The sequence below is a fragment of the Dasypus novemcinctus genome, chromosome 25 (assembly GCF_030445035.2).
Source record: "Dasypus novemcinctus isolate mDasNov1 chromosome 25, mDasNov1.1.hap2, whole genome shotgun sequence".
NCBI classification, from domain to species: Eukaryota; Metazoa; Chordata; class Mammalia; order Cingulata; family Dasypodidae; genus Dasypus; species Dasypus novemcinctus.
Window position 1 is genome coordinate 53,352,088 of NC_080697.1, and position 14,900 is coordinate 53,366,987.

Genomic DNA, 14,900 nt, shown 5'->3' on the forward strand with positions numbered 1-14,900 from the left:
ACTGAGAATGGGATATTTTCTTGATTTCTTTTTCTGATTGTTCATTGCTTATATATATAAACACTACTGAATTTTGGGTGTTGATTCTGTAACACCCCTCCCCCTTTTGCTGAATTCATCTTTTCGTTCTAGGAGCTTTCTTGTGGATTTTTCAGGATTTTCTGCATGTAGGAACATGTTATCTGCAAACAGGAAAAGTTTACTCCTTCCTTTCCATTTGGGTACCTTTTATTTCTTTTTATTGCCTAATTGCTCTCGCAAGAATTTCCAGCACCATGTTGAATAACAGTGGTGTCAGTGACCACACTTCTCTTATTCTCATATTAGAGGGAAAGCCTTCAGTCTCTTACCATTAAGTAGGATTTTAGCTGTGGGCTTTTCATATTGATAAAGTTTCCTGTGATTCCTAGTGTTCTAAATGCTTTTATCAAGAAGCGGTACTGGATTTTGTCAAGTACCTTTTCTGCATCAAATTATATGATCATTTGTATTTTTTCATTCATTGTATAAATGTAGTATATAATATTAATAGATTTAATATTAAATCTATCAATTAATATTATATTAATTTTTTATTATGTATTATGTAAGTTAATTTTATTCTCCTCAAGTTATTTCTTAATTTCCTTTACTATTTCCTATTTAACCCATTGGTTCTCTAAGAGCATATTTTTAAATTTCCACATTATTTTTGAATTTTGCAGTTCTCCCTCCAGTACTGATATCTTGCTTCATTCTGTTGTAGTCAGGGAATACATATTGTATATTTCCATAGTTTTTAATTTACTGGGAATTGTTTTGTGACCTAACAATGCTCTCTCCTGGGGGATGACCCATGTGCGCTCGACAGAGAACCTGTTCAGTTTTGGTTGGGTGAAGTGCCCTGTATATATCTGTTTGGTCTAGTTGGTTTGGACTATAGTTCAAGTTTCATAGATCCTTACTGACCTTCTGACTAGATATTCTATCCATTATTGGAAGTGTTGTATTAAAACGTCCTACTCCTAATGTAGAACCATTAATTTCCCCCTTCAAATCTGTCAGCATTTGCATTGTGTATTTTGGGTCTCTGCTGCTAGATGCACGCGTATTTACAATTGCTACAGCTTCTTGTTGAATTGGCCTCTTTCTCGGTATAAAAGAACTGTCTTTGTCCCCATGTAACTGGCAAGACTTAAAGTCTATTTTTTCTGATCTTAGAGTCGCAACCTCAGCACTCTACCTTGTTAGTCGTTTTGGAGATGCCTTGTTGAGAGGATCCTTGGTGTCCCCTCTGTTTCCCAGGGGACAGACCTCCTTCTCCCCGGTACTTGAATCCCACAGGCCTTTGCCCCAGCCTTTCTGCCTCTCTACTTTCTTATATTCCTTGCACTGCCTCTCTCTGCTTTTGCTTGGAGGACATATTCTGGGTGGAGGGGCAGCTCAGATGGTGCAGTCGAGCCAATCTTCCCCGGCTGAACTAGGACTAGGACCCACGAAGGGCTGCAGGCCAGCAGCAAAGGGCTCGTGGTGGAGATCGGGAAGTGAGCCAAGAGCTTCTTCCACGGTTCTGCAGAGCCGAGCTCCCCTGGCCTGCCCAGCAAGTGCACCCCAACAGCCCTGGAGTGCAGAGTGTCTTACATCTCTTCTGCTGGGGCCTTGGCTGGGTTGGGACAATGTCCATCCTCAGAGCTGGGCCCAGTGATCCAAAGTTGCCAATCAAGAGCTGTGATCAGTGACTGGGGGTGTCTATACTTCTTGGGGAGGCAGATTTTTATGTCCCTTTCTGTCACCGGTGATCCAGCCAGGCACTGGACCTCACTATAGGCTGCCACAAGAGTGGGCGATGGGCACAGGTGGCTGCCTTGTGGAGAGAACAAGTGGCCTTTACCATAATTTATCAGCCTCTTCCTCCTTCTCTTCCCTGCATGCTGTACAGTGTTCTTATGGCCTCTGGAGTGTCAAAATAGTTGTTGCAGAAGCTTCTGCCTGTTCAACAATAGTTGTTTTTGTGGAAAGACTGAGTCTTTCCTGGAACTCCTTCACTTCTCCGTCTTCCCACAATTTATACATATTTTTTTGCTAATATCATATTTGCCTTTTCAAAATCTCATTGAGTTAATAAATGAAAGGTCTTTAAAAATAATTGGAAATTCTACTCTCTTATTCTCTCCCACATAACAAGTAGATTTCAGGATCATAACGCAGCACACAGAATAGCAGATGTAATCCAAAATTAGAATGCCTTGAGATTGGTTGCAAATGGCATTAGAAAATCCCTACATAAAATATAAAGTCATTTTCTAAAGTTACCCATCATAATCATCAGATTTTATTCCATAGCATTTTACTATTTTGTTTTTTAAAACTTAAACTTAAGTGTGCTTTACCTGGGAAATACTGTGAATGATGATGAAATTGTAATGTTAGTAAACTGGTAAATTTCCTATTTATATGTCATTGAGATGATGAATTTCTATAGCCTAACTCTGTTGTCTAGAGATATCATTTCTAGGAAGAAATACATAAATGTAGAATGTGACATTGTTCCTTAAAATTATCCTCAGATTGCTTATAAACCCCGTGCCCCCCCTCCCGCCAAGGAATGTAGCATCACTAAGCACGTGGCAGAGACATTTTACTGCAGTAAAAATAACTTAAGGTGTTTTCTATACTAGGCTAGAACCTGCCTTCTCTGAACTCTGGAGCACTTGTCTTCTGTGGTCTCTGCACACTTTTAGTTGAATTTAAGGAGAATTTAGTAACATGGTTTTTCTTAGAGCATGGGCTAGGGCAGTAATTGAGACTGAGGGAGAGGAGGTCAGGGCAAGCCAAGTCCCAGCACTAATCAACTGAAAAGAGGGTCTGTAATTCCTGTGGGTGAAGAACATGACATTGATTTTCTCTTGAATACAACATGATCAGTTAAGGGCACCAAAGACTGATTCTTTCACTATCCTTCCAAGTTCCTATTAACACTATCGAGTGACAAGTTTATGGCTTCCATCAACTTGCAGTGACTTTTCCTTAATCCCTTTACCCACTACAATTTATATCTTCCTTTCTTAATTTTCACTCTATCAACACTATCTCAGTTCACCCACCATTGGTGAAGGGCCCAAACGTTAAGTTTCGATTCCGTAAATTTCAGCGTTATCATTAAGCCTGTAGCATATCATTTAAAGTGTGAACATATTCTGTCTTGAGTCTATGTTGTCTTTGAAGTCCTACCCATCAAAGACTGCAGGAAATAATTAAATAGTTATAGGTTTAGTTATATTATCTTTTATGATACATTCACTGAAATAAAACCACATCAACAGTAATGTTACCTGTTCAAATTCATAACGTTTAGCTCTGCTAGTCTCCTGCATTGCTTTTACATTTAGTAAATAGGAATTTCCAAGTATCTGGGTGGATTTACAACTTTAAAAATACCTAAGTATCTCAATCACGAAATCTTCTTATTATTCATGCAATAAGAAATTTCCTTATGAGAAGGAAGAAAGCTAGATGTCACCTCCCACAAGTAGGTACTATGGTAAAAGTGTGTATGTATGTTTGTGTATCACATTTTATTCCCATTTTCAAATTCTGAATTCTGCTTTTCACTTACTCCAATGAAATTGCCATTGACATATATTACATCCAGAAAACAAAGCACACCTTGCATTGGCAGTGATCAGCTGTGGAGAACAGAATCCACTCCATCTAGTTTATGCAGAAAATGATTAATGGCAAGACATTAAATGACATCCAGGAGTTTAGGGAGTGCTGAACAGTCAGGTGCTGGTTTGGGTTTCCAGGAATGACTCCAAATGCTCTATCACAGATCTGGGTTGCCAGGCGAGTACGGCTTCTTTCACTCAGAAGCTACCTCTGCTGCATTGGAAAACCATCGCGACAGCTACCTGCTCCAGAAGCTCACTGTTTCTCTTTCAGTTCATATCATTACACATTCTACACAGTCTTGTTCTGACTGCAGAACCTAAACAGCATTTAGTTCACAAAGGAGCCTGGCAGTGGAGCTTTCCTCTTCTCAGCACTTGCTCAGAAGGAAGAAACAGCAGAGTGAACTTTATTTGAAGACAATCCACCATGTTCCTATGGCTACTCAACATCCATAAACACTTATCTTTCCATATTGACCCTTCAATATAATGACAATAACTTGCTTTTCCCTAAAACTTGAAACAGAATTGAGAAAACAAAAATAGAAAATAGACTCATCCTTTCTCCAAAGGGAAATGGCCAACATTCTATCAATTTCTGCATCATTCTCAGTGGTATTCATCGTTCTGTATTTACATCTTGATATTGTGAAATCTGTGAAGTTCACCATTAATGTGATTTACCATATAACAGTATACAAAAAAGTGAGAAGAAATGAGGTAAATTGTTAATATATATAAGCAGGGAAAAAATACATGTAATTAAATTGAATTCCTAGTTTCTGCAATTAACTGAGGATGTTATTGTTTCTTAAAATTTCCTGTATCGCTACTCATTCTGTGTCTCCCTTTCCATTAGTGAACTAATAAATCAGTTGGGTGAGTTCTTTACCTGAGGGTTGAATCAAAACTTCATTCCTCCAGGCTGTGACCAACCACCCTGTTTGTACTGGGTTGTTTTAGCCATACATTAACTTTCACTATTGGATATTACACTGAAGATATATCTTGTGTTCCAAGCATAAGGAGTCTTCCAGTTTCCATCACTTGGCATCAATCAATTTAACTTGTAAAACCAAAGTTAATAGCTTCCTACAATAAGAATGCCTCTATTTTGCCTTTTTTTCTTTTTTTTCCTATTTTTCCAGTGGTGCAAGGAGTTTAAATTGGCTAATTTATCATTTCAGCTACTAGTTCATTGAAACCATTCATGAACATCCTGGTAGAAGTTTCTCTTTAGGGTACTCCTTAGGTTTCCAAATATAGTAGCACTTATTGACATCCAAATTGGAAATAATACTTTTTGCAAACATGTCATTCGGTAAAATAGAAAGCTTCCTTGTTCAATTCCTAGACCCATTTATTGAGACCTTAGGAGAGTTGGCACCTGGTCACTGGTTCACAGCATAAATTTAATCTGTAGGAAAATACCTCAGTCTTGCAAGGGGTTACATACTACTAATACAGCTAAGTCTTTAATAGGCTATATTGCCATTCTACAAAGGCAGGTATTCCTGGTGGTTTGTTACTTGTTAAGATCAGTGAATTCTATGAGTGTTTACCATTATTACTCCTCTTTCTTTGCTTTAAAATTAGTTGCATCCTCACAAACAATATTGCCTGGTATACTATGATGAAGAATTTTACTCAAATCCATGAGTGGAGTTCCTAATGGACTTAAATAAAGATGCCCATTGAAAAAAAGCACAGTGGGCAGGGCAGGCATAGTCATATTCAGAAGGAATGTGTAGTCCAGTTAAGACGATTCACTGTCCCCACCATGGCAGAATGTGCCTGATGGAATCAATAGCCTATGAGAGGTCTAGTCCTGCCATTTGACAGCGCTCTGTTAGAGGGTCAGCATTTGTTTCTTCTGCTGAACGGTCAGTTTTGGTAGTAGCTAAAATACCCTTGGTGGAGAGAAGTCCATGTAGTTGATTCCCTGCATAATAGTCACTGCATTAATTTCTGCCTAACAGTCACTTTATTGATTAGGTCATTAAACATGGTCTGATTTGGTTGCAGAAAGTAGAAGATTGGCCTATACAAAAGAGGTGATCTTGTATATAGCTCACAATTCAGTGTTCACTCGTTTGGTGAAAATTCACATGGAAATACCTGTTTATACTCTGAGTCCAGTTCTAGAGTCCAATTCACTTATTTCTTCCTCAGATCTCATCATCAATCCTCTATTTTTGTTTTTCCCAAATATCAGATAATCTGGAAAAGTTGTTTCTTACTTAAGGCTAAATAGACAGTTACAACACACAAAGCTCAGCCCGCTGGGGCTACAAAAGAATCGATTTAGCTGGAGCCAGCATAGTGTGAAGAACTCTCTGCAGATCATTCCTTTTTCTCAGTTAACTCATCATAGAGAATTCCTCATAAGGCCATAGGCCAAGAGCTGACTAAGAAATGGGATTGTATCAGGAATAATTGTCCTGGGTTTGTATCCTCTTTTCTTAAAACTTACACTTGCTTTCAAATTTTGATCAGGCCTTTCTTATATGTACTTCTTTAACTTGATGATGAAGAGTGCTGATCAAGCTTCAGTTTATGGGAGGCGTTATCAGTCAGCAGATAGATGACGCTCAGTCTATCTTGGAGTAGTAGGTTCACACATTTATTTAGTATCATAAGATCAGATATTTTGTCTCTACTAGGGCCCTTTAGAAAGCTATAAGACCTTTTCAAATGAAGAGTAGTTGTTGGCAGAGGAAACAAGGTCTTCCTCCAAAATCCTAGGGGCCTGTGCTGTGATTTCCCCATTAGGGCTCGCCAAAAGCTCAATACACCATCTGTGCCTGACAGAGGCACTTGAAATAACATTGGATCTGCTAGGTCATCAGTTCCAAATGGCATGGAAATTTGTAACACAGTCTGAATTTCTACATACCTCTTTTGGGAATTTGGCCCCATTCAAATCTGGCAGCTTTATTGGTTCAGAAGAAATGGGTCAAAGAAGCACACTCAAATGTCATAGATGTTTCCTCCAAAATTTCAGAAGAATCAAAAAAGATAGTTTATTTTTCTTATTGAAAATGGGATCTTTTAGTTTGGTTTCACTTAGAAGCAGATACTGAGATAAGTATTTCAGAACAATCATCGTATTTGGGATATGATTCTGAGGTGCCCTAGTTTAGTAGGAACGAGCAAATATAGATGAGAAGACAAAACAAGGTGCATTTTAACATATAATTGCTGTAGGCAAGTGGGGATCAAAAATACTTCTTGGGGCTTTTGGGAGACTGTATACAGGATGATTCACAGTCATCCCATAAAAAGGACAAGGAATCTGTGTCTTCTACCAACACCTTTTCATCATTAGCTGAAGTTTGCTTCTAGGAACATAAACCCCATACACATCTAGCCTATCTGCACATGGCAGATAACATTCCTGTGGTCAGGGAAAACCCTCAGAGAGTCTCAGATAGCTGCCAGAGGAAACTATTAGCAGAGATGGGAGTAACGAATGCTAAGGAAATACCCACAGTAGATTGAGAGAGACTGATATGGTCTACAACTTGTACTGCTTAAACCTTTTCAAGCCCCATTTTGATGTACCTATGTCTTGCCAATAATGTGCCAAGAATGCAGTTGGCACAATTTAAACAAACAAAAAATTGCATAAAATGATGCCTAGTAGGACAAGATACTGTTCCAGAGTTGGTGCTAAGATAGCAACTAATATCTGTCATCTCCTTCTTTTACCACCTATTCTAGATTACTTCATCCTTAGCTAGCACTTTTTCTGGATTATGTTGCTTGCCTAATGGATTAACCCAGACCTATTACTAAGTCCTCTGATCAGCATTCCTTTTTCAAGCTACGATTGTTTTAATCTGTTCATGTCTATTTCCAGGCACAGAAAAATGAAAAGTACCCTACTGTGTCCCCTAACTCCAAATATACTCCTACCAGAGTCGATTACTTCTGAAAGTGGAGTTATTTTCTTTCATTGCCTGCTGAACTTATTGGCATAAGAAACATAATATTATGAGTCATCATTTCAAGTATTAAGCATAATGTAATCTTTTCTGTGATCCCTGGTAATAGAATTCCCCATTCCTAGACATCGAGCAGAGCCTAAAGTTGTGGTAAAGGGAAGCTCAAGTTCCCCAAGTGAGTCACTCGATGTGGTGGTAAGAGGGGCCATTCTTATTTCTATCCTTCAGTTCCTGAACACTTTAATCTAGTTTTCAGGGATGCATCATGATAAAAATCCCATTGATCAAAAATATGTATGAAATCTTGAGGGGCAGGGTCCCACCTGATAGGATGACATCTCTAAGCTCACCCTTGAGTTGTACATTTAAGAAGTCATTTCAATGTTCTAACAGACAAATGAGTCTTCAGGGTATATGCCACTATTGCAACTGCTTAGATATAAAATGTTCCCTTAGTTTGAAGCAAAGTATGGAAATTCTGTGATATAAATCAGATGCTCTTTGAATCTACATAGAATGGTCTGGTAGAGGCAAGGAAGACAAACACATAACTGCCAAGTATGCACATCTAAGTAATTCAAGTTTTTACCCCCTCCAGGATCGAGGGATCTAGTATAATCAGTGTGCCATGAAGGGTGGTTTGTGTCTTCATGTGATGGTACCATATGTAGGGACAATAGTAGGTTTCTACTACTGAAACATTGAAGACTGAGAAGTGTCAATACTTGATCAGGCTCAGGAGTTCATGCACTAGGATCCATGAATAGCCCCAATCCATGCCACCATGAATAACTATACTGCTTATGGTTTGAGTAACATTACCTGAAGGTTTTATCCTAACCCTGGTGAGCAGAAACATGAGATACAAAGATTGCTATATGCATTTACTCACATAAAATCTACCCAGATGCTTATTCTCCAAACCACTTATTCATAATTTTTCAGTTGTGCTTCTTCTAAGCCTCTGACCAACTATTTGCTACTTTTCAGGACCTCATAATATCTGTGCTTGATACCATTCCTTTCACACAAAGATGAAGTTCTTCCTATTTGGAGGCATAACTGGGTCTTTGAAAGCCACCTTCTGAGTGAAATTACAGTGTAGAAACTCTATTTTGTTTTAGTTTTGCTTGTTCCAACATATCAACTGATCCTATGTGGATGGGTTAATTCTCCACCCACTGGTTATACGGATAAGCATCAGTGCAAAGAGCTGGGTGATACAGGATTTGGGTCACCTTACTTGTGTCTTCTTAACCTGCTTCTGAACATTTGAGTCAGATCCCAAATGTAGAATTTATATCTTATGATGGATTGATGGTGTACCCATCCAAGTTTATGACTTAGTAGATCTGACAATCACCCAGATGCTGAGAACAACTCAGTTCTCATGGTCTGGCACTAGGACTCCATAGCATGCCAGGAGCTGCTTTACAAATGGTCATTGTATCTGTCTTGCACACTACAGGGCCCTGCTCCAATTTAATTGGTATGCAATGCCATTGTCTTGTTGAGACATGCCAGATCCTCTAGAGCAGGCACTCTTAACCTTTATTGTTCCATGGACCCTTTTGCCAGTCAGGTGAAAACTGACTGGGGGAACAGGTACTTTATATTCTTCCTGTGGCATTTTGGGGTCCTCCCTTTATAGGAGAGAGCCTCTTTCATTTGGATCTTCTCTAGGTAAGAGAACTAGCTCTTAAAACTGGGCAAGAGATCATGGCTTTCTATTATAATGACTGGCATCAGCCTTCTGCTTACCAGATTTTGGTCATTTTTTCATGTGTAAGTCAAACAATAACTTTGCTGACTGCACACTTCTTCTGCCCCTAGAAATACTGTGATATATTTGTTAGTTATCACCAACAACTAAGAGAGTTAGGAGGAAAGTTAAGATTTTTGAGGAGAAAAAGCATCATCTTATCACTGGTCAAATTAGACTCTTTCAACTAAAATTTCAAGAACTTGGAAAGTAATTGCAATATGTGTTTGTGGATCTTCTTGGTCCATTATAAGATGGACTAAGGTGAGTCTAACTAATACTCACAAATTCACACTCCATCTGAATAGTCAGCTTCATTCTGGATCCTCAGATATTAATATAAGCTACAAACCAGTGCACAAGTTTCTTTAAAATCTCTGTCTTTTAATCTTTCTTGAGGGTGTTGGTATACTCGTAAATGATTGCAGTTCCTCCTGGAAAGATTTGGAGAAAAGTTAACCGTAGAAACCTGTAGTCATAAACAAGATTATTCCTTTAAGTACCCAAAGACTCACATTCATTTAAGAATCTTGAGGACAGTGAAAAATCTCAGTGCTGGGAATTAGGTGACGATTTAGGGGCAATAATTCTCCGTATTGGTGACTCAAATCAGGCTTTTCTTCATCGCAGCTGGAAGTTTAGGTTTTCTATTTAAACAAGCAAGTGTGCTCTTGGTGATCAGATTTAGGGAGTCCATGATAAAGCAGCCACTAGTAGAGAGTCTCCAATGTTAAATATTCTGATTAGCATTCAGGTGCTGCTCTCTTTTATGATAACCATACCCACTTTTCCTTCCAGTAGTTTGATACTACCACTTTGTCTCTGCTACATTGGATTCCATTATCCAATGAACTTTTGGCGCCTGTTTTAGCAACAGTGTCTTTCATCAAATTCCTAGCTATAAGAGGACATCCTATACAGAATTTCCACTAATTTTTCACTGCTTTCACTAATGTATTTTGCCATGTCATGATGACAGAAATGCTCTCTATTTCCTCTCAGGGGATATAGTTAGGCATTTGGGAAGCAGGTAGAACACGATAAATGAATTCCTCTATTCATATATCACTAAGCATGTGTTTTTCTTTTGAGTATGAAAATATTTCTGGCATCTCAAACTCACTTAGGCATCTTCAAAGACAAAAATAAATTATTAGCTCTAATTCCCATTTGCACGAGCTGGAATGATGTATCTAGCATTTTCGTTAACTATATAATACTGATAAACTAAGCCATATATAAAATTATGTTTTGCCTTCCTTGATTACCAGCCAGTATGCATATTCCCCAAGGGTCTGCTGATATACTTTAGCAAAATCTTTAACTTCTGTTGATGAACATTTCTTTTCCTTCAGGGGTAGACTTTTTGTTTCACCCTGCTGGGATCTGACTGTAGTTATAAGTACAGAGGAAATGAGAACAGCAGAAAGATTATTGAAGTTAATTAACATTACTTCATGAGGTAAAAATATTAGAGGAAGTCACTGAGGAACTTCTGGCAAAGAAGAATCACTTTCTTCATACAGAGATGGTGTAGGGACTGCTTCTTACGGCAAAGGAAACTCAGTTGGCATCTGAAAATCTGGAGCAGGTTCACGTGAATTAAAAAAAAAATGTCTCAGTATTTCTCAAGTTTTCTCAGACAAAGCCCTTTTTCTTTTTCTCTCTCTCTCTTTATTTCCCCTCCCTCCTTCACTTCCTTCCTTCCTTCCTTTCTTTTTCTTCATAAGAGATTTGTTAAACCTGAAATTTCAATTCCAAACTAAGGGAAAATTCAGAGACTTTTATTATATTTACTTATTTTAACCATATCAACTTTGATATGGTTATTTTGCTATTTTGAAATTAATAGATGGTTCTTCATTCTTAGGTCATGCCCTTATCATGGAAGTAACAACAAAATCTTAGTTTTTAACTTTCTGCTTTAAGCTCTGTATTATAGTTAGATATATCTGTTCTTCTCTTTAATGGTGCATTCCTCATTCTTGTCATAAGAGTTTATTGAAACAGTCACTTGTTCCAAAAAAGAGAGCTACCTTAATGACTAACATTTTATTCCATGGGATTTCTTGTAATAATTTAATTAGCTGACATTAAGTGATGCATGGGCCAAAGTTTTATACTATAATGCTCATGGTATCACAAACATCTGTGTTCAAACCCAGACATGTTAAATAATCTGGACATATTTCCAATTCATTAAATATTTCCTAAAATCAATTTGTATGTCAATTACTCTATTAATCAGTATTCATCTGAGAAGGTTAGAATCCGCTCTAGCTGGTTCAGATACAAAGGAATTTATTTGAGCATACTAAGAGACTCACAGAATTATTTGAAGGATCAAAGAGAATCCTAAATTATGCCACAGCAAAGTATTGAGATACCAAGAGGGTGTCATCCCATGATGTCCACGGATTTTGGAAGCAAACACTGTGGCCAGTAGCTCCAGAATTATACCGCTTTTCCTATCATCCCTACAAGCAAAATGAATGTTTTCCATGGTGTTTATCTTTCCCTGTTAATTTAGTTTTGAATTCAATTCTCTCATGAATGCATTTGAGTGACACAACTTAAAACACATTAATATCACTAATTTCAATTACTGAGAAGTATAATTTTATAAAACATGCAGACTCTGCAGTACAGAAGTCTGATGTTAAGAGTGGAATTAGAGAGTTCTAATGATGAATTGCTTATTTATCTGAGTCTCTTTTGACCTTCTAACTATCTATCTTTAAATTCTGCCATCTCGTAAAAAAAGAGAACCAAGGATAAAACTCCTAGGATATGACAAAAGTAGGTCTTTAGTCCCTGAGTCAATTGGGTAATTCTTTCTATTTCTAGAGAGTGTGATTTTTACTTTCAGAGTTAAATTATTAATTAAAAACATGTACTTAGGAAACATCAGTCTCATCTCTTACCTTATTTTTAGAGCAATTGAAGAATCAAAAGAAGAATGGATATTAACAATGAACTAATCACAAAGTAATTAGGCCACTATAGTTGCCTAGGAAAGTTTGCATTTAAATAGAGATCTTGAAAACAGTTCTTTTACACAGTCCTCATTCTACCATCAAATAGTTCTTGCCTAACATCAAAGAACTAAAGCATGGGTTTTGGATGTGAAAACTTAAACTACATTTTAAAATTAATAGCCAATCAAGATCTAAAATAGTTCAAGCACTATTTTTGTTAATGATCCAGTATTTCTTTAACTGAGAATGCAGAGTCCCGGGCTATTTTATAAATGGAGAAGGAGTCAGTCTTCATATCTGAACTGATGACTCGTGTTACAATAATTCAGAGTAAGGGCTCAAGGAACCAGGCAAATTCCCCCAGTCACTGTCAGAACAATCTCTTCAGCTATTCCAAAACTTCATGCAGTAGGTAGCTCCTAACTAACAAGTCTAAAAGTTTTTCAAATAATTGCATTTTCCAGTCTCTTGTATAGCCCAACAACTGGTTCAGGTTTTAAAGCACCATGGAGATTCAGTCTGAAAGTACATCATCATAAGAGGAATGGGATCCCACCGTCTCATGTATTTGGTATTTTTAGAAAGAACCAACCTGTTTTAATTGACAAAAATCATGAATCGTGTAATATTTTAATTCCAGATTGATTACATTAAAGCCTGTGTATTAGGGGTGGGGCAAACTAGACTAGGGAATTCACAAAACTTTTAATATCCATCAGCGTTCAGATGGATTTCTATGTATTCTTCACATTTCTTCTATGTATTCTGAAACAAAAGCTTGACGTCTCTTCAAAATGCAATTTTCTCTCTGTTGTGACTAGTGATCCTCATTATCTATCAGTCCATAAGCAAGAAAGATTCTGAGGTGCAATACAGGGTCACTATCTACATGTATAATATTTTAACTATGTTTTTGGAAGCCCAAACATCTCTAAACTGATGAAGGCAAAGCAAATAAAATTGCCTCTCTTCTCCAGTGTATCATTGAACTATTGGTTCTGTGTTTGTGCCCTTTCTAATTTTTAAGCATTTTGATTTTTGCTATAATTACATGTACTTACTTGGAAAGCCCTTATAAGAGCTCCCTTCATGCTAAGCACAAATGTGTTGATGTTTTCTGTGTGTTAAAAGAGAGCAAGCCCACATATTTCCTTACCATCCTGTAGGAAGCGATCCATCACCTTCACTCCTCAGAACATGGGCGTTTTCCTGGGTTAGAGCTACCTGATTGATAGGAATCTCCCCCCCCCCACGCCCTTCGCTCCCTTTCATAGAGGTAGTGCTTCTAAGGAATCCCACAGCTCAATTAATTCTGCCTCAGGGTGCCATTGCCATCCCCGTGCAAGCATTCACGCTTGTGAAGACTCGTGGGACCCTTCCCCTCCTCTTCTGAAATGTTGCCCAGTTCCTTTCTCTGCCTTTCACCGTCCTCCTTCCCTTTCATTTGCTCTATTAAAGAGTGAAATCCAAAGCAACACTAAACACTACTATTTGTCAAGCAGTCATAATGATAAACTCTCATCACGCAAAAAGTAAAGTTAAAAATTAATAAGCTGGGTGGGGTAAGTCCAATAAACCAGAGCTTATTAATTTTTAACTTTACTTTTTGCATGATGGAGGCATAGAGTATGGATTAGAGTGGATTTACTGATATTCTATTCATGAACTATTGCGATTAGCAATTGAAGAAAATGTGGCATTGGTGTCGAGAAAGTGGTCATGGTGGCTGCTGGGGGTAGGGAATTAGAGGAAGAGATGAGATGTGGGGGCATTTTCGGGACTTGAAGTTGTCCTGGGTGGTGGGGCAGAGACAGTTACTGGACACTGTATGTCCTCCCAGGGCCCACTGGGTGGACTGTGGGAGAGTGTGGGCTATGATGTGGACCATTGACCATGAGGTACAACGGTGCTCAGAGATGTATTCACCAAATCCAATGAATGTCTCATGATGTTGGAGGAGATTGTTGTTATGGGGGGAGGAGTGGGGTGAGGGGAGTGGGGAGTATATGGGGACCTCATATTTTTTTAATGTAATATTAAAAAAAAAAGACAAAAAAATTAATAAGCTTTTAAAAAATAACCCCAGTGTAACCAAGGACCAACTTGAATAGCATATCACTGATTTCTGTCAGACAAATAAAATTAGATGCTTAAACTGGTGTGGCAAAATTTTAGGTTTAGAACTGACAAAATTTAGAAATAATTTCTGGAAGTTTATTAGCATTTTACCAAGAAGTGACGTATTTTGTAAAACATTGGAGTTTGGCCAGTGGCAGTAGGCATTGGTTAAAATCTTCGCAATGACACTTTCATACTGTATGATGTTGGATAATTCATTAAACCTCAGAATTTAAATCTGTAAAAAGATTAAGCTTGTGAGAACTGATCTTCCTTGTCTATGCAAAGTACTAGGTATGAAACCTCTTACAATTTTAAAACTATACTCAAAGCAATAGTAAATTATTGCAAATATTTGTGTATTTAAATAGTAAATATACATACAAACACATACGTATATGTTTTTAAATAATTAGGGGTCACTGTTGTTCCATTAAATTTAGAA